We start from the raw sequence: 20,939 nt of genomic DNA, 5'->3' as shown, positions 1-20,939 counted from the left end.
GAAGGTTTCTCTGACTTTTAGTAAGTCTTTGGCTGAGTTAAAAGTCACCGATTTGCCATCTTTGCTGATATATATTGCAAATGGGTATCCCCAGCGGTACTTGATGTCGCGGTCTCTTAGAGCATCCAGCAGTGGTCTGACGGCTCTACGGAGCTTGAGTGTGAGACTGGATAGGTCAGGTAGTAGATGGATTTTCACACCATCAAAGTCTATGTCTCCTTTCTGGCGTGCCGCGGCCATTATGGCATCTTTTTCTTTGTAAAAGTGAACTCTGCAGATAATGTCACGCGGTTTGGCCGGATCAGATCTTGGGGGGCCTGCTGCTCTGTGGGCTCGATCGATTTCAATTTTGTTATCTGCTGGAGCATCTAGGAAAAGATTGAAAATTGCTTCAGTAGTGGCCATAATGTCTGGAGCTCTAGTTGTTTCCGGAACACCTCTTATGCGTATGTTGTTTCTTCTGTGGCGGTTTTCCAGATCATCAATTTTCATATAAAGGGCTGCAATATGTTCAGAGTGGGCATTGACAGTGTTAGTTTGCAGTTCTAGGGAGTCAGATAACTTCTCCTGTGTTTTTTCCACCTCCTCCACTCTGTGTGTTACATGTGCAAAGTCCTGTCTGAACTCAGCCATGTCATGCTTATATGTTTCCATTATTCGAGTAAAACAGTTCTCTAGATCCTGTTTGGTAGGGAGAGACCTAATATAATCATGTAGCTCAACTTCTTCATATGATTCCGCGCCATCAGACAGCGATGGAGATGTCAGACCTGTGGGCCACTTGGGCGAGAGCTGTGCTGTGTAAGTCTTTACGGAGGTGGTGCTCTCATGGCGGGAGTTGTGGGCTTGTTGGGCAGGGGATGTCGGCCTACCTTGTGGAGCCTGTATAGGAGTAGAGTTCTTTGGCGAGGACTTGTCCGCCTGAGATGGCTGCTTGGGGCTGGCTTGTTGGGAGGGTCCCCTTGCTCCTATTTTGGAAGATGCCGAGGAGGTGCTGCTGCTTGGCGAGTTGGGCGGGAGGTCATGTTGTTTGCTCTGCGGCGTTCCGGGTCTCTCATCCGGGAGCTGCGTACGTTGCTTTTTGTCCGGAGGACTGTGAGGTTGGTCTGGCAAGCGAGCTCCTTTCGTCCCCTGTGTTGTGGGTGAGCCCTTTGGTGAGTAGTTTTCTCTAGGTGACTGGGAGCCTCCGCTAGTCTTGCCGCGTGGAGCCTCCGCCATGTCGGTGTTCTCTCGGTCCTGCAGTCTTCTCTCCAGTGGCCTGAGGAAGCGCCTGATTTGGGAGTGTGACGGCGTGTTGTGCTTGGTTTTCGTTCCCTTTTTTCTGCCTCCACCCATGGGCTTTTTCAGTGGGTCTATGCGTGTTGTTTTGAAGATTTAGAGTCCGGGCTGCGGGAGCTCAGCGTTAGAGCGTCTTCACACGGCCATTAGCAAGCCACGCCCCCACGGCTGCTATTTTTAACATTGCTATCCGCGTCTCCAGTTTTGATCCATGCTGAAAAACGGAGCCACGGATACATTTCCAGACCTAGTGTGAACTAGGCCTTATTAGTGACAATGGCATTGGAAAAAAGCAATTTAAAGGACATTTTACTGTGGGATAGTGGTTCTTTAAGCAGGGCTGTGGAGTCTGAGTCAAGGAGTCGGAGCAATTTTGGGTACCTGGAGTCAGTCGGTGGTTTCAATAAATTGAGTCGGATGATTTTTGTACCAACTCCACAGCCCTGTCTTTAAGTTGTATCACCTCACCCCTAGACTTACCCCACTCTGCTTAAAGGAAACCTGAGATCATGTAAATAGGCATATTTATACTTACCTGGTGCTTTCTCCAGCCCTATGAGGTGCGTGGGCTCCATCGTCGTCCTGCCCTGTTTATCTGTCCGGCCGCACACTTCTGCGCATACAGAACTAACAGTGTTAGGCTTCCCCACCTTCTAGTTTCTTTTCTCTTCTTCTGATCTGAATCATAACTTGAACTATATTCTAACATTGAAATGCTTTTCAATTCATGAAATTGGGAAAATCTCATATTGCATCACATTTTGTAATCGCGCTTCACATCAGTGTTGCAATAACAGTAGGCTGCAGCTTAGTACAAGTATACTTCCTTTACTTCCTTATTATTCTGCTCACCAAACTCTCACTTCAGACAATTTCTTTGATTCTGTAAAGGGTTTTATGTCTCTCCTATTATTGGAAACCTCAAGCGAAAGGTACATGACATTTATGTCTCCCCTTTGATTGATTAATATCTTTTGTAAAAGCACTTCTGAGTTTCTTCACAAATCATTGTTTGTAAACAGTCCTTGTGTAGTTGTTGTGCTGTCTAATAATGCGTTATAAGTATAAATGAGGTGTTCTGGCTTGCATACATTTGAAAAAGTCGCAAGCTAATTAAGGCGGACGGTTAAATTACCGATTATTATAAGCAACTAGCAGACCCAAGCCCGTTTAAAACCGGGCTCTAGGTCTGTGTTTTCTCGCCGCCTGTTACTGAGTATGCGCGCACACACCCGCCGCACACTTTGCCGCCCGCTCACACGACCCCGCCCGGCTCCCTGGCCCCGTCCTCCTGTCTTTGTGAGGCTGGGTCCGTGCTGCGCACCAGCTACACAAGGACAGCGTGACGCAGGGACGCGGGTTTTATTATAGAGGATATTGGTAAATTAAGCGAAACATTAAATAACAAAATTGATAACAAAACCGGTAAATAACGATTTAATTGCGGTACTACATTATTACAACAGCGCTTTGAGTCCCCGGGGAGAAAAGCACTATATAAATATTATTGTTATTGTTGTTATAAGTAAATTTACTGATAATGTTGAACATAACCTTACCTCTCCCTACTATCACACAGAACCCTCCCCTGGTGGTGCCTAACCCTAAGACCACCCTGGTGGTGCCTAACCTTAACACCCCTGATCTGTGCTACCAATAATACGATAAATTTCAATTTAATTACAGCCACCGACTAATTGCGGGACTGCTTTCTATGTTACAATAAATACGTTTATGCTCACATATATCAAAAAATCACAATTGCGCCCATTTTTAGCTGCAACTTTTTCAACTGCTCCTTCTGGCTTCCCTCTGACAGCAGAAGCTAATTATGAGAATACTATTTCCTGGAAGGCAAGAACAGATGTGAGATGATAGAGAACCAAACCATCATATTAAAATTCATAGAAATGCTTATAAAAGTATAGTGCAACTGTTGTTAGAGTTGTCAGTTTTGATCAGCCAAATTACTATTACTCTGCATCAGTACATTCTCTGCTAGACTTCCTGTACTTGACTCAGCTTGTCATCGACCTCCGTTTGTCTTTAGTTCCTGCTACTGACAACACAGTCTTGGGGGGCACCATAAGGAAAGCCCAGTAGAGGGCGACACTAATGGAGCATCAGTTTAAGGGGAGTACAGTAGTGGGTACATTATACGGAAGCACTGCACAATAGGCGGGTGCAGAGCACTGCATTTTAGTAAGGGACATTAATAAAGCAACATTGTAAGGGCATTGCAATAGTGGGGGCTTAGAATTATAGCAACGTATCACTACAGTGATACTTCACTAGTGCGGCCGCTACTCCATTAATTAATGTGGAAGAGTCCACACTAGTGAAAGATCGCGGTCATGATATGTCACTAACACGTGGCATTTACAATGACAATAATCTGCCATTGCTAAGGAGAGCACACTACGCTGCCAGTAGCGTGCCTGCGCTATAATCTAGTCGCACTAGTGTCATTAACGTGCGTAAGAAGATTTAACTTGCGCAGTAAGGTTAATGAATCGAGGCAGAAGTTTCTTGGCTGTTTAAGTGCTTCAGAAAACAGGACTGAATAGCTCAGAGAAGCTATTTTGCATAGATAACTGAAGGTTTTTTTTTTTAACTCTTCCTGTACTGGAAAACAATATTAGACTCTTTTCGCTTTAGGTTTGCTTTATTGCGAATTGCAATGGAACTTTCTTGGATCTTTTTGTCAGTGTAGACACTGTGAACAGCCTAACTGAAGGCATTAGAAGGTAATGCAAGGAAAGGAATTATAGGAGGATGTAAGGGCTACACATATTTTAGTTATCTCTATATATAATTTGCAAATGTCCCTGCGTTTGTTCCTTGTGTCAGTGCTGTTTTTGCACTGCGCATGTGCAGAGACAGATGCAGAGACACTGCCGAGAGCCGGGGGAGGACGGGGCCGGAAGGGGCAGGCGGTTGCGCAAGTGCGCACAACGGATTAGTGACAGATCTAGGGCTAAGGTCACTAGTCATTAATAAGATGCATATTCAGTCTTAATGGACTTCCGAGGCCAAATCTAAAAAAAAAAAAAAAAAAGTTAAATACCTGCACCGCGTTTGAAGGAACGGAGGACGCCGTCTGCGCCCTCCGTGCCATTCCGCCGGGTCCCCGCTGCTCAATAGCCCCCCGGGCTGCTCCCGACCCCACGGCCCGGGTCGGGCTCTCCTGCCTCCACTAACATGGCCGCATGAGCTGGCCGCGGCTGCGCAGTCCGCATAGTCCACGGCTCTTTGGCCTACCCCCCTGATCCACGCTACAGGCTGTTTCCTATGCGGACTGCGCAGCCTCGGCCAGCTCATGCAGCCATGTTAATAGAGGCAGGAGAGCCGACTCAATAGCCCCCCGGGCCGCTCCCGACCCCACAGCCCGGGGGGGCTATTGAGCGGCGGGGACCCGACGGAACAGCGCGGACGGCGTCCTCCGTGCCTTCAAATGCGGTGCAGGTATTTAATATTTTTTTTTTTTTTAGATTTGGCCTCGGAAGTCCTTTAAGTCACATTCACAGTGGGACGTTATGGTTGCGTGTTATAAAGTCTTACAACGCAGCTTACCGCACTGCAATGCTAATCCTATGGGCCATTCACAGTGCAACGTTAAAGTCGCGTTCAACAACAACATCAAAAGTTGCGTTATGGTAACTCACTGCTTGCAGTGCATTACCTCTTAACGCAAACCCGTTGCGACTTTAAAGAAAACCCGAGGTGGGATTTAATAAAGTTGTCAAGATCCAGAGCCTTCCCTTTCCATAGGAAAGTATCTGACTTTTTTTCTCAGTCACTTCCTTGTAACTTTAAGCTGTATTCACAGCGGGACGATGCGTTTTAATGAGACATTAAAGAGAACCTGAGGTGGGATTTAATAAAGTTAGTAGGGCACAGATGCTGGTTGTGCACACTATCGCCAGTCTCTGTTGCCCTATTGTGCTATATTGTTATCCATTTCGAGATTTCATGAATGTCACTTTTGTTTAGGCCTCATAATAGCAATATAAAATCCTGTAGGCACCAGGTATGGGATGCTGCATTCCACAGTCCTGCAAAATGTGACACACAGGATTTTGATACTGACTCTCACCAGTGTGATGCATGGAAATATCCCGCTGATCCTTTTTTTTTTTTTTTTTTTTAGGGAACTTAACTTTTTAAACTAAAAGCGATCGACCAGCATGTAGCAATTTGTGTGTGTTTACACTACTGTGTCCCTAGCATGGTGAATGGATCTTGGAATAACCTTAAAAATCGTTGAATGACACGTTTATCAAAAGTTTGCAGATGTCATGCTTACAAAGTTGTTTAGCAGTGAACTTTTTAAGCCTCCAAAATCTGTGAACAAGTTCTGGCAATGGCCCCAGTCTGTACATACTCTTTATACATCGGCAGCTGCAAATCTGCCTAGTCATTGTGCAGTGGCTAGTACATGCTACATTCTCAAGCTGTGTGACCTACAAGGAAATACTTCTATATTTAACCAACACTCTGTACAGTACTTACATTTACAGTCACATTTGTTCACTAATTGCTGCAGATGGACATTAGAGTGGTGCAGACAGTGACTGAACGTACTGTATTGTGGCTAATTCTTGAAAACTGCAGCCAAACATTCACATTAAGCAAAGGGATCCCTTGTTTCACTTTAAAAACAATATAACTGGTGTATAATCTGCAAAACTCTGATCCCCGAGCGGCATAGCAGCAGCCGCTATAAGTTTTGTATTGCTGGTCTCTTCTCATGGGCTTTCTGTGCCTGCATTAGCTACGTGACTGTGTAATCTGGGCAGAGCAGGACATCTTCAGCCACTATGCCCGCACTGTCCACTCGAGGCCTTCGTACTGGCTTATTTATTGGTTGACCCCGGCGCACGTGCGCCACAGATCATAAGAGGGTGCCTTGGGTGGACACTGCGAGCATAGTGGCTGAAGATGTCCTGCTGTGCCCAGATTACATGGTCACGCACCCCTTGAGAAGAGACCAGAAATACAAATCTTACAGCGGCTGCTGCTATGCCTCTCGGGGATCAGAGTTTTGCAAACTTTGGATCGCGCTGCTGTCTTTGGATCTCACTGCGGGGACAAGTTAGATGCCCTACGGGAATTCCGGATCTCGCTGCTACTGCTGCTAATACCGGGAATTCCGGATCGCTCTGCTGCCTTTAGCGGGGACAAGCTAGATGCAGCATGGAAATTCTGATCGCACTGCTGCTGCTCCCTTTGCCAGGGACATGTTGGATGCCACACGGGAAATCCGGATCTCGCTGCTGCCTCACCGCAGGGACAAACTAGATGTCACACTGGAACTCGGGAGAAGCTGCCACCCAGGCTGGATAGGTGAGATCTTAATGTAATTGTAGTGGTTAGTTAGTGTAGCAAGGTTGGGGGAGCAGGGGTTTGTGTAGTGTAGTGCAGTGTAGCTGGGTTGGGGAGGGGGCACCAGGGGTTAGTTCAGTGTAGTTGGTGGAGGCAGAAGAGGTTAACTAGGCAGTGTAACTTAGGTAGCGATATCTTGGGGGTCAGTTAAAGGTCCATAGGACACTCCTGGACCCAGGATGCACCTAGGTTTATTTTTTGTTTTTACCCGCTAAACCTCGGTGCGTATATTAGTTTGGAGCGTCTTATAGTCCGAAAAATACGGTATATACACTTTATTTGGAATGAATAATATGTATATGGCTTTAAATGCAGGTACCAGCACTGGTAATGGACTATAAAACAAAGAACAAACAGAACCAGTATATGCTGCTTAATGCTGCATATTTATTTGAAAATTGAAAAACCACGCACCAATTATACAAAAGGGTGTTGAGTCAAAGACACCTTGAGTCTGTAAAATTACAGTATATAGTGCTTAGCCCGTTATGGACAGTGTGAGCTTCACTAAAAATAGTGTATAGCAATAAGGCTGAGAGATCATGTGCCAATAATATTTTGACGTCTGTCAGCCTAGAGTTTGGTCACAATAATATAAGAAACACCTAATCCAGCCTCCGCAAGAAAACCTAATGGGTAATCATGGTGATAAGGTTATAACCACTCAGAGGATAAATAGGCGTGACCAATATGATCAGATATGATGCACTATTCACAGAATATATATAGGAGCCGCCATAGTAAAATAACACACATGCCACTATGTATACAAGGACACTGCAGAATTGCTTCTCATATAAGGAAGTCCCTATGCTTAGGATCTTCATCGTTAGTGCAACACAGCAAGGAAACTCACACCAATGTAAAAGTTCAGTCCAACAGAGCCACTGAAAGATCAGTCCACCAGAGCCACTGGATATATCCAGCCTTAAAAATATATCACAAAGATCTTGTAAATGCTGCAAACATAAAGCATCCAGTATGATTGAACAAAACTATGCTTGTGTTGATGATAATAAATATTGATGTTGCCACAACGCTGTAAGACGTTGCCTCCAGAGAGGACAATGAGGAAACCTTATGGTGCTGGAAAAAGCCCCAGGTAAGTATAAATATAGCCTTCATCTTCATCTCGGGTTCTCTTTAAAGGGTAGCTGAGATGGATTAAAGCATTTATACATACCTGTGGCTTCCCCCAGCCCCGTTTAGGCCATGGGCTCCCTAACCGCTTCCCGTGGCTGCTCAGATCTACGAAGCGTGCCTGAGTTAATGTACCAGGACAGCCAGTGGAAGATCCAAATGACCCGGGCAGACTGTGAGGGAGCCCACTGTCTGAAGGGGCTGGAGGAAGCCCCACATAAGTAAAAAATGCTTTACTTTAATCCATCTCAGACTTTCTTTAACCTCCCTGGCGGCACGATTCTTTCCTGATTTTAGGGTCTAAAAGCGGTACAATTTTTAAAATTGCTTTTAGACCCTAAAAAGAAAAAAATTGTACCACGAGAGAGCCTGTAGCAACCCCTGCACATACTCACCTTCCTGGGATCCAGCACTGCAGTTCTCCCTCCGTACTTCGGGTGGCGCTGTAACCCTATGGTGAGATCGCCGGCTGTCGTCATGATGACAGTCAGCAATCTCACCAGAGGGATCCAGAGCCTAGGAGGAAGGAAGGAGAATGGTTACAGGCATCTAGATCCCGGGGGAGGTGAGTAGAAATGCACGCTATGCTCTGCAGTAACCTTGCGGCGGCTACCACGAGTCAGGCTCGCATTACCAGCCCCGAGCTTGACTCAGGGTTACTGCTACCTCTGGCTTCATCCAGCCCCTAGAAGTAATTTGGGTCCCTCGCCACTGCTCCTCTCTGGTGTCCCACTGGCAGTCTCTAAGGATCGCCAACCCCCCTATGGGTCGGTGTCTTCTGCACATGCGTGAGCTCGCCCAGGTCGCCAGGAGCGTACTGCACTAGCACAAGGCACGGTATGATCCTGAAGATGTGGGTGCATTCATGCACGGATGCTCGTAAGCTCCTGCGCATTCACAGAAGACGCCAACCCATTGGGGTCGGCGACCCTTAGTGGCTGCCAGCTGGACACCAGAGAGGACTGGAGCGGCGGCTGCGAGTGACCCAAATTACTTCTAGGGACTGGGAGAAGCCTCAGGTAATTACATTTCTTTAGTCATCTTGGAAGTCTTTTAAAGGACAACTAAAGTGGGAGGAATATGGAGGCTGCCATGGGTGTAACAATCACCCCTGCAACCCCTGACAAAGGAGTCTTTGGGGGGCCCTCCTCCCTCTCACCAACTGAAAGAGCAGCCAGTTAGCTAAAGAACCCTCCCCTTTTGCTCACAGAAACTGTCCCCGCCACCTCCTTCCGTCATGCAGAGTAGCGGGAGCTTGTGTAATTTTTTCCTGCTTCCAGGCGCTGCTTCACAGCAGAACATTCTCTGCTGCCATTTGCTGGCTCCTGGTAAAGTGACCAACATTGCTTTCAGGGACCATGGGGGCCCCATGCTATCATGTTTGCATGGGGGCCCTATTAAGTGTAGTTACGACCCTGGAGGCTGCCATATTTATTTCCTTTTAAACAATACCAGTTGCCTGGCTGCAGTAGTGTCTGAATCACACACCTGAAACAAGCATGTGGCTAATCAGTAATGCCAGAAACACCTGATCTGCAAACTTGTTCAGGGTCTACAGCTAAAAGCATAAGAAGCAGAGGATCAGGACAGCCAGGCAACTGGTATTGCTGAAAAAGAAATACATATGGCAGCCTCTATATCCCTCTCGCTTCAGTTGTCCTTTAAGTTGTACATCTAATCCATATCCTTGTTCAGGGTCTATGACCAAAAAGTATAAAGGCTTGAGACCCAGCCTTTCAGCGATTCCAAAAGTACTTCGCTGCTGAAAGTGAATGGCCATGGTCCTACAGGAGTGATTGTGATTTGCTGAAATCGTAATCGTCCTGCACAAGGCTGCGGAGTCGGTGCATTTTTTCCAACTCCAGGAACCCAAAAATTCCTCCAACTCCTAATAAATTTAATCTGTAATTGAAAAAATGTGATCTAATGTTCTATTTCTCAGATACTAGTCATCCTAGATAACTTATCTACACAGTAGTGCTAAGTCCACACAAATGTAATAAACCAAACAAAAAATAAGTTAAATGTGCTGCTTTAATAAAGCAATCACTGTACTGGGCTCTGCAGTGCGGCTCAGAGGGAACAATGCCCTCTGCCTGCACTCGTCCGAGACTGCAGATCGCTTGTCGATGCATCAACGGGGATTGGGGGCGGCTGTCATTGACCATTTTATCAATATCTGTTCTTGCTGTTATTGTGTCTGAGCAGTTCTGGAAGTACAATTCAAATGTGTATTGTTTTATCCCCTGAGTAACTCCTTCTATAAAATGTTTGTTTATCACAGACTCTTCTCAATCCTGTGCTTTCACACAATTCCCTGAAATTGCAAAAATGAAAATGCAGCACTTGTGCCAACTGTGTTAATGCCAGTAAAGGCATTTACGTTTGTCATGTGACCTTTCCCTTTTATTGGTGTGAACGTGCAGGAAAGCACTATGAACAGAGCTGCTGTTGTCATTACAGGAGAATGTAAAACAGGACAGGGTATGCTCTACTGCTTTTACTGAAGTACTATCCGGTTTAGGAACATTTTGTTCCTGAATTCATCACATGCAAGGAGTGCACCTCAGCTGTGATATATGGAGTGTCAGAACTGATGTAACTAAGCAGGAGAAACACATACACAGCACATCTCCACTGCCTGCAGTGACACAGTACATTGTGCAACAGTGCTGACAAGCCACTGTGTAACATCACCTCTATTCCTTACCCTAAAGCTATTCTGACATCAGACTCTGCATTGGGCAGGCATGTCTGTGATTTTTTTTTTTTGATTTTTTTTTGGGGGGGGATTACCAGGGTGGATTTACCACAGGGATAAAGGTTATGTACCTACTCAGTCTGCAGCTTCTCTTCTGAGATAGGGTATGTTTTGAGCTGTGAGCTAATATTTGTAAAGTGTTGTTATCCCGTAGGGCTCCAAGCTCCCCCTGGCAGCTAGATTCTGTAGTCCAGTGATCTGCTGTTGTTGTAGCCACATCCAGTTATAGGAATTCTGGAAAAGGTTACAGTTGTCAGTCAAAGCTCCGCCTCTAGCCCCTATGACTAGAGGAAGTGCAGCAGAGCTGGCTTCAGATGGATTGCCAGGGAAGAAGACAAGTCTCTGTCTACAGGGAGAAGGGATACAGCTAAGGAAAAGGTGGATTTTAAGGTGGAAACCTAACCCTTTACTAACCCTAATTCCTGTGCTGAAAGATACCCTGATGCAGAATTATCTCCATTCCAAAACCTCATTATTTGCTCTGACTGTATTCCCTATTCTATTCCTTGCATCCCTAGTTATTGCTGAAACCTCTGATCAACCCACCATTTCTTTGTATTGTAGTTTTTGGCAGGCACTGGAGTTAAATCTCAATATTGAATTGCTCTTGATACAGGTTTCCTTTTCAAAGAGCATTTTATTGACAAGGGGTGATGATATCACTTGGGGAAAACCCAGAGCTTCACACCTTGTTGGAAGGTGTAACGATTGGTGTCAGCAAGTAACAGAATTCTGATTATTAGGTGATTTGCAGTATCCCCTATAATGCAGATATATACCTGATTATATGGTGATCTGCAGAATCACCAATAATACCGGTATATCAGAAGCTGATGTGACAACAATAGCAATATGTGACAGGAAGGTAGAGTGCTTAGTGCAAGAGTAGTACTGATAGGTTAGCTATGCCACACCAGTGGAGCTGGTGGGCACTAACAGTACAAAACCCCTCACCAGAGACTAGGGCCCTCTGGTGAGAGTAGAGTGGTCAGACTTAAACGAGTAGGCAACAGACTGGCAGATATGGTACAAAGTCAGAAGGCAAAGGCAAGAAGGTTTTAACCACTTAAGCCCTGAGTGTATTTTTACCTTATGGACCAGAGCAATTTTCACATTTCAGCGCTCCTCCCAATCATTTGCCAATAACATTACCACTACTTATCACAACAAAATGATCTGTATTTTGTTTTTTCTGCCACTAATTAGACTTTCTTTGGGTGGTACCTTTTGCTAAGAATAATTTTTTTATAATGCATTTTAATGGGAATATTAAGAAAAAAAATTAAAAAAAAATCATTATTTCTCAGTTTTTAGCCATTACAGTTTTAAAATAATACATGCTTCCATAATTAAAACCCACGTATTTTATTTGCCCATTTGTCCTGGTTATTACACCATTTAAATTATCTTGCTATCACAATGTATGGCGCCAATATTTTATTTGGAAATAAAGGTGCAGTTTTTTTATTTTTGCGTCTGTCACTATTTACAAGCCCATAATTTAAAAAAATAACAGTAATATACCCTCCTGACATACACGTAAAAAAAAGTTCAGTCCCTAAGGTAAGTATTTATGTCGTTTTGTTTTGTTTTTTTACTTTATTTTATAATTTTTTTCTAAATGCAAAAGTTTTATTTGGGCATTTATGGGAGAGAGTGGGAGGTAAGGGGTTAATTTTAAATTATGTGCAGGTCTCTTTATTAAAGTAAATGATTGTAGGTGTAATTTTACTTTTTGGCCACAAGATGTCCTCAGTTATTAGCTTCCTGCGCATGCTTTTAGTACACAAACAGGAACTAATGCGTGTAAGTGTAAGTTACAGTGTTTACAAATAACCGCAGGCATCTAATTGATGTGCGATCATGGACACGGGGAACTAGAAAAATGAATGGGAACTGTATTCCCATTCATTGATCTCCGGGCTAACATGTAGCAGTAAGAACTAGTGCGTGAGCACGTGAGAGCACGCACAGCGGCGATTGTAGCAGAGTTACGAATATCTACTCCCCTGAGGCTTAGATGAAGTTTTTTAGGGGAGTAGATATACTGTACTGTAAACATTAAGTGGTTAACAGGCAGAGTCAGCAACAAGATCAGATGGGCAGAAGTACAGAATCACTGAGAGTAAGAATAGAGCAAGCAAGAGTCCTACACAAATACAATATTCAATTATGATTATGGCTATCAAAGAATCCTATCACTGTGTGAAATCCCCGGTTTCCTCCCGGATCAAAGCACACCGGATCTTTCTAAGGGTCTGAGCACTAACACAGAGTATTCGCAACAGCAGACAAGTTGAGAGTGATTCAGCCAGGCTTTTGAAGCAGAGGAGACCCTCCCGGCACGCCCCCTCTTATCAACCAATGAGGAGCAGCGAGCGGCTCCTCTGACGTCAGCCGACCAGCCGGTCAGCTGACGCGCCTCCTCCCCGCATAAAGGCTGCGTCTATGCGTGCACGCACGCGACATTGCAACCCTATGCGCTGCTGACAAATCCGTCCTCGGCGTGCTAGACGCCCGAGGACCGGACAGATCACTAGGCAAGGAGATGAAGGCAGCTGCGGTGGTATCGCTGTTCACCGCAGCTGACTCTTCCGTGTTTGTTACAGAAGGTATGCATGTGACAATGCCAGAATCATTCCTACTGTATTTGGAATAAATCTGGTATGTGTACGTAATTGCTGCTTGCAATATAAAACAAAGTACCATTACCTCAGGAATACTTGTTTAACCCATAGTCCTAGAAAGCGCTTTTGATTTCTTTGCTGCTGGCTGCAACTCTTCTTTGGGCAATGATTCGAGTGATTAGGAGTGCCCTGTATAATGTTGTTGGCAGTGAAGGAGCATACTGCATTATGTTTCCCACTTCAAGGCTTTCTGCATCATGTGATGTGTAGCGTAACCAATGACACAGGGACGGTAGGGACGGCCTTTGCTATGAGCGACCGGAGCGGTCGCTCAGGGCACCATGCTCTGAAGGGTGCATGCGCCCTGTCACCCCTTGCCGCCCCGCTGTCTCTTCCTGCGGCTGCGTCCTCTCCGTCTGTAGTTAGAGGAGGACTACAAGAATATGGTCGCCGATGTCCACAAATGCGGACAATTGGCGGCCATTTTCTTGTAGCCGTGCTCTAACCACAGATGGAGCGGAGGCAGGGAGAGAAGAATGACGTCGGCGCTGGAGCTGGATGTCAGGTGAGTCAGTCTCTGCCCGGCCAGGCCCGCTGCCGCAGAAGGGGGCACACTACCTATGCTGGTACAAAAACATAGATTGCATCTATTATTAGCTATGTAATAAAACTTGCATTTTACTGTGACCACTTGTTCTTCACTATGCTGAATGAACCACTTGTTGCATTTCTGTAAATGCCCTTAGGGCTTGTTTACACTATGAGCATTTTCGATTTTTTTTTTAAAGGCACTGATGATTTTAGAAATCGCTCTGAAACGCTTGTGCAATGATTTCCTATGAGAGTGTTAACGTGAGCATTTCGATTTTATTAAAATTGAAAACGCGCTACATGTACCATTTTCTGAGCGTTTTTGCTCAATGGAAGGTATAGGGAAATTGCAAAGCACTTGAAAAGGTGCATTTAATTGCGATTTCCCAAGCACTTTTAAGAATAAATACATTGTATTTATTCATTTCCGGGTCAAAGAGATCACTTCTTGACTATCGTCAGGAAGTGAAAATCTTAATCGCTCAGCAAAAGTGATCAGAAAATCGCTTACAAAAGCGATTTTCTAAGCGCAAGAAAAAACGATCTATAAATCGCTTAGCAGTTGCGATAGCGCTGGCGATTTATAATGTGAACAAGGCCTTACTGGCTAATGTGTGCCATGCAAGTCTGTTCTTCTGCTAGGTGATTGTGAAGGCAAAACTAAAGCTGTCAATTCATGCATAGATTTTTACCGGCATTGAATCTGCCAGTTCTCTATGACGCAACAAGCCATATTGAATGCTACTTTAGTTGATTTGTGGCAAAAATCTATAGAAATCATGATTGGACCAAATCGTACATTTCAGTTGTTAAGGCTCGATAGGGGAGAAGCAGTAGATCAATCCCCATTAGTGTTTAAGCTGCATTTTGACAGATTTTCAGTAGATTTTTGGTGAAATCTACTGAAAATATGTCTGCCCCTGGCTAAATTAGTGTCCCAATTGCTGCATCAATGGTCCTCCTACAATCTTTCTTGGTTGGGTCGGATAAATTCGATTAGCACATGTGTCGAACTCCAGGCCTGGAGGGCCAGATCCATGCCAGTGTTTAGGATGGACTGAGAAAGAAAGGAATGTGTTCTATCTGATGGACCACACCTTTCCTGATTCAGACCCATCAATTCTTTTGAGCTGTATCAAAAATGTGAGAGGATCTCGGCCCTCGTGGGACCGGTTTGACATACCCTGATTAAGGTAACTCTGCTGCCCAAAATTCTTTATTATTTTTAGGATGTTACTGGTACGAGTCCCCCCCCCTTACTTTCTCAGAATGCTACAGAATAGGCTGTCTAAATTCATTTGGTCTGGTACTCGTTTTGGGTCCCCAGACTGACATTATATCTACATAAACGTGATGGAGGCCTGGGGGGCCCTAATCTTTCTTAATTACTATCAAGCAGCTCAACTAGTACACCTCATTAATCTTTATAAGGGTTCACGTTGTCTTGGATTATTTTTGATAAATGGCAGCAGCTTTTCAATCTATTCAAACTCCCATGTGGCTATCCAAATCACTTCATCCTCGTAATTTAAGTGTAGTCGTACAACATTGTTTGATTTCCCCTGCCCTACCGCTTTTATCATTTATAGATAATCCTATGTTCCCCCCGGGTCATGATAACCCATCTAGTTTTAAATGGTAGAGAGACCATGGCCTAGAACAGATTCAATCCTTAATTAGCGGATTGGGGATCCTAACCTGGGTAGACCTTTGAGAAAAATATCAGATTCCACCAGCGGAATGGTTTCTCTATTCCCAGCTGAGACATTGGTTACGCTCCCATCTTCCAATGCAAACCCAATTCCCTCTTTCTTTAACAAGTTTTGAGCGTTTATGTGCAGTAACAGCAGAGCAGTGTGGAGTGTCTCTGCATTGTTAAAAGCTGTTGCGTGCATTGAGGGCATTTCGAGGAATCCCGACATCCCTTTAGATGTATATGTTTTGTTATGCTGCCTCTGCTTGCTCTGAATCTGTCTATTAGTCTTTTTTAACATTCAATTTAATTGCCACAGCTTAGAAGAACTTCAAGAAACTTTACACATGCCATGCTTAGGTGATTTTCCCCACTAATTCCTACACATCTTCAAACAGGAGCCCAAGAGGTTAAACAGCCGGAGGTATTTAGGGTAAGCCTGTTTTGTTCCGATGGCTCTGCTGCTTCCTCCCCCAGCAGCCTTCGCTGGCGGGACAGGCTTTTAAACCCCCGTTTAAAAGTTTGTCCCGCCAGTGAAGGCTGTAGGTCCTTTCAGAATCCATCATTCAGACTTGCAGAAGAACAGGGGCTGCTTCTATTGGCTCCCTTTCAGTCACAGTTCTTACTGCTTCTGCTTGTGAGTCATGGCTCCAAGCAGTCTCCTTGCACAGACTCTGCATTCTTTTCACCACTTCAAAGCAGACATTTTTTTTCCGTGGCTTTACCGCATTTTGTAGGCTTTATGAATTTACATTTACTGACATTTGTTGAGGTATTTACCGCACAAGTCGGTAATTTACCTCACTGCTCGATCATTTCAGTTTTTCATGCGGTAACGGCCTTTATGAATTGATGTTTTCCGAAGTGCTCGGTAAAGTCACCTGTTTTCTGCATTACCGAATGCGGTAATGCTTTATGAATCGAACCCATGATTCTCGGCCAAGGGGGCTGGTCAAGACCGCCTCTGCTGCTGAGTCTATCTGGTGTATGGCAACCCCGATCCTCCTTGATCCTTTGCTAAGATACCCAGTAGGTCGCCTTGGCCAAGTGCAGGCCTATCCTGTTGTTCTCCTACTGACCTTGCTTGCGTTATGCGCCATGCTCTTGCACTCTTGTTGTGCATTGTACCATCAGCCCCCTCAGTAGGTAGAGAACTTTGCCTTGAGCTGTCAACCGAGGGAGCGACTCCTGATCTTTGCAGGCAATAGTGTGCATGACTACCCATCTTTGGAGATCAGAAGAACTTGGTTTATCCATCTCACACCTGGCAGTCAGACTGCAGCATGACCGGTGTTTTTAAACTGGGTTGCAACTCCAAAAAATATAAAATTACCAAAATGACTCATATATATGCAAACCCCCTTTTTTTTTTTAAATAGGACCCTGTATGTTCCCCATCTTTTATTTTTACTTTTTACCTGGTCTGGATGCTTTTGTCTAACTTTCAGGAACTGTGCAGTGCCAGCAGGATTGTGGAAGTGTTGTGTTTTTGTTGTTGTTTTTTTTTAGCTTCAGTATCAAGCTTATCTAAGCATGCAAACAAACATTCTTACGGATAAGATAAGGACACTATGATGTCTCTAAAAATCTCAGCATTAGAGCCCTGTGCAGGTGCTGCATTTGTGTCAGCTGAAATAATCATTCATGAGCATCTAGCTCAACCGCTGCTGGCCTGCCTGGGCTTGCGTGCTCTGCTTTCCCAAGTAAATGTGCTGTCCTATGAGGTATGGAGAAATGGTGCGCACCCCAGGAAACATTCCATTCCAAGACCAACTTATAACTCATACTTTGGCAGACACAAGAGATGTGGGTGTCTGTTCGATCATCAGACTAACAGTTATCGTGATGAGGAAAAAAATGTTTTGGCAGTCAAATATCTGATATCTGTGTGCACTTGAAGTGAGAGGGATATGGAGGCTGCCATATTTATTACCTTTTAAACAATGCACATTGGCTGTTCTGCTGATCCTCTGTCCCAAAAACTTTAAGCCATGGACCCTGGAAAAGCAGGGTTTCTGACTTAAGTCTGAGGATGCGAGCACACTTCGAAGAATTGAATGCGTTTTTTCAGGAGAGCCCTCCTGAAAAAACGCATGCAGTTTTGCAAAGTGTGCACCCAGCCTGACAGGATTAGCTGCATATTTGTTTCAGGTGTATGATTCAGACACTACTGAGGCCTGGAAGATCAGCAGGACTGCCAAGCAATTTGTATTGTTTAAAAGGAAACCAATATGACAGCCTCCATATCCTTCTCACTCAAGGTATCAGCAGCTGGAAGTAGAGCCAGTAAATACAATGCTTTAGGCCTTTCTGTTGATGAATGAAAATGCACAACTGTTGTGGTAGAACATGGGCCTATTCTCTCATACCCTGCATTTGGAACCATTCACACAGAATATCAATACTCCTCCACTACAAATCCTATAACTTTTTTGAAGGGTATTGGAAATTCAGGAACAGAGTGATGTTTGTTTACTGGAGTGTGTAAATTCAAATCTGGTTTCAGGGGGCCAGATTAATCAAGCGTGTTTGAGACAAAATATTGGTAGGTTTTTAGAAATCCGTGCATAACTATCTCAGGCATCCTAAGAAATCATTACATAGTGCAGATTCCTTCTAAATGGTTGTAAAATAGGAGGAGCTAGGAAGGCCATTCAGACAGTGCAGTGTGTGAGGGGAATTGCTGTTGATGAGGTAACCAAAACACCTGCTGTATTAATAGCAGCAGGTTCTGAGGAGGAATTCAGCAGGGGGGGAGGAGCACACCACAAATCATGTCTAACCTGCAGTGCTACATCTGTAGAACTGCTATCAAGCACTTCTTAATCTGCGCCAGTTTAGGGATGGATTTGCACTTTTCTTAAATGTAGTGCAGCTCTAGAAATTCATGCTCAATTGCCTCTATTACCTAGGCTTTAAGAAGGTTCTTATGATCATGTGAACTGTTGTTCCTGCTGGTTAGAACAGTTTAAGAAAAAAAAAACTGTCGGTAATGCGTTGATAAATCTCCCCCAGGGAGTGAGAAGTCAGGGCTGGCCAAACCCCAGAAGATATGTATCCAGGGCTCCAGGTGGGTGATGGTATGGGTTTTCTTTTTCCACATTGATCACCAGTACAGTATAGTATTTGACAATATTTGGTGTGGGCATACCGGTAAGTGTCAGTAAAGTATTTCATTCTAATATGCAGGTTAGACAGTGTACATGGATATGAACCTTTTACCTAGAAAGTAGCATGACTGGAGTGTGCAGCCACACCTTGTGTAAATGAGACAGTTAACCACAGAGGTAACCTCACCACTTTAAGACAAATGCCAACATTTCCTTATTGAGACATTCCTTTGACTTGCCACACATATAATTACTTGTCCTAGGGATGGCAGACGATTTCCAAGAATCCTAAAAAATATCCTGTAATCTATATTAGATGTTTTTGTTTCCTTACTGGATACGAGATAATTTACCTTATTAATATAACATACCAGTCTGTCAGGTATTTCTCTCTAAGAAGACCAGGCTATCCTTCAGCTTAAGGTAGGAACAGCTTCTTACAATTGAGGGGTGTGTATACATTCTTCAGTTACCAAATATTAGGCCTCTTGCACACTGCATGCATTTCCGATTCTGCTTTTTAATCGGTTTTTACTTCCGATTCAGATTTTTAATCTTTACTGCATGCTGCGTTTTTTGATCCGTTTTTCTGTTGAATTTATTCAGGGAAAATCGGAATCCGAATCAGAAAACGGATTTGCAGTGTGCAGGGAGCCTTAGTCAGCGTGTCCCCCTAATAATGCAGGGTTCCTCCCCATGTATTGGTATTGTTGCCTGCAAAATAAACCATACTCACTGTTTGCAGCAGGAAGCGATTTGCAAATCTTGTCAACCCTATACCTATGTAAAGATTGTACAAAGATAACACCACAAGTGCTATTTTTTTTTTGTTTGTTTTTACCCTTTTCTTAATATGCAATCCTTTTTAATGTGATGTCATGCCCGCCACACTTTTAAGAGAGTTTGGACAGGACATGTTAACTACTGTGTTTTATCACTTCTTTTTAACACTTTGAGTGTTTTGGAAAAAGAGGAGACCAGTTGCTCTAGTTGTGACAGTGAATTCTTGCTACATGCTTGCCTGATGTAGGACTTTATCTTCTCAAAGCCTCCTTTTTATCATATTTTTTTATTCCATACTGTACCAAGCGTTTTCACTGGGTGACAGGGCAGGACTACAAACAGCACAGTTTAGAACCCCAAGTCTTTTTTTGTATGGAGCCATGCTCTTGCAATACATGCAGGATTTGATTTGTCTGAAAGAGAACCCAAGGTGGGATTTAATTATGTTAGTGGGGCACAGAGGCTGGTTGTGCACACTAACACCAGCCTCTGTTGCCCCATTGTGTGCCTCCAGGACCCCCCTGCGCGCCGCTATACCCCCCGCAGTGCTAGCGACACACAGCGTGTCACCAGCACAATGTTTACCTATGCCTGTCTGTTAGCGCCGCTCCCCCGCCTCCTCCGTATCGGCGCTACCTCCCCGCGTCACTTCCCTCCAATCAGCAGGAGGGAAGGGACGCAGGCGGGTAGCGCCGATACAGGGGAGGCGAGGGAGCGGCGCTAACAGACAGGCATAGGTAAACATTGTGCTGGTGACACGCTGTGTGTCGCTAGCACTGCGGGGGTATAGCGGCGAGCAGGGGGGTCCTGGAGGCACACCATGGGGCAACAGAGGCTGGTGTTAGTGTGCACAGCCAGCCTCTGTGCCCCACTAACATAATTAAATCCCACCTCGGGTTCTCTTTATTGAATAAAGCAAGGCCTTTTGTATAAAAAAAAAGTAGTTTTGTTATTATTGATTTATAAAGTGCTTACATATTCCATGGCGCTGCCAGCATATTCCATGGCATTGACAACTTGTGTTAATTTAATAACTGTACTTACTGTTCAGCATTAATGGTGCCTCTCCAGATGAGCAGGCTTCGTATTGCGTATGCAATAAAGCATCCTTTATACCAGGGGTCAGGAGCCTTTTTGGCTGAGAGACCCATAAATGCCACATATTTTAAAATGTAATTCAGTGAGAGCCATACAATATGTTTAAAACTGGGACAGTGTGCATATGCAGCAGAGGGCTCACGTCCCTGTTGCCATGGTGATGTGTATACAGTTGATCCGCTGGGCAGCGGAAATGTCAGACACTTCTTCGGCTTCTCTTGGGTTTCAGCAACATCAGCAATTTCCCCGAGGGCCAGACAGGAGAAATGCTAACCAACAGCTTGTACAATTAGCTAACTGACTTGGGGGTTGATTCACTTTGTAAGACAACATCCCCGCACTTTGGCCCAATAGGCTGCCTGTCAAGTGACAGGCAGCCTACTGGGCCAATCAAAGTGTGGGGATCTCGTCCTACAAAGTCACTGGACCTGACAGGGTCCAGAGTGGGACAATTGAAGCAGCTGTTCGTTTTG

The 20,939-nt window shown here is 44.6% G+C and overlaps 1 protein-coding gene across 4 annotated transcripts in view; it reads left to right on the top strand.

Annotated features, from left to right (window-relative positions):
- SQOR (sulfide quinone oxidoreductase) overlaps positions 1-20,939 on the top strand; it is a 72,196-nt gene that overhangs the window by 16,660 nt on the left and 34,597 nt on the right. The window contains exon 1 of one of the 4 annotated variants that reach the window (XM_068272509.1): positions 10,856-10,942. The exons of 1 other annotated variant lie outside the window; for it this stretch is intronic. The gene's annotated coding sequence lies outside the window, so the exon portion shown is untranslated. Of the gene's footprint in view, positions 1-10,855; positions 10,955-18,830; positions 19,009-20,939 lie in introns of those variants that run through there. 2 more of the 4 variants (XM_068272511.1, XM_068272510.1) reach the window with 2 other exon arrangements.

Source organism: Hyperolius riggenbachi, chromosome 3, assembly GCF_040937935.1.
Source record: "Hyperolius riggenbachi isolate aHypRig1 chromosome 3, aHypRig1.pri, whole genome shotgun sequence".
Classification (NCBI taxonomy): domain Eukaryota; kingdom Metazoa; phylum Chordata; class Amphibia; order Anura; family Hyperoliidae; genus Hyperolius; species Hyperolius riggenbachi.
This window is presented reverse-complemented; position numbering and strand designations above follow the sequence as displayed.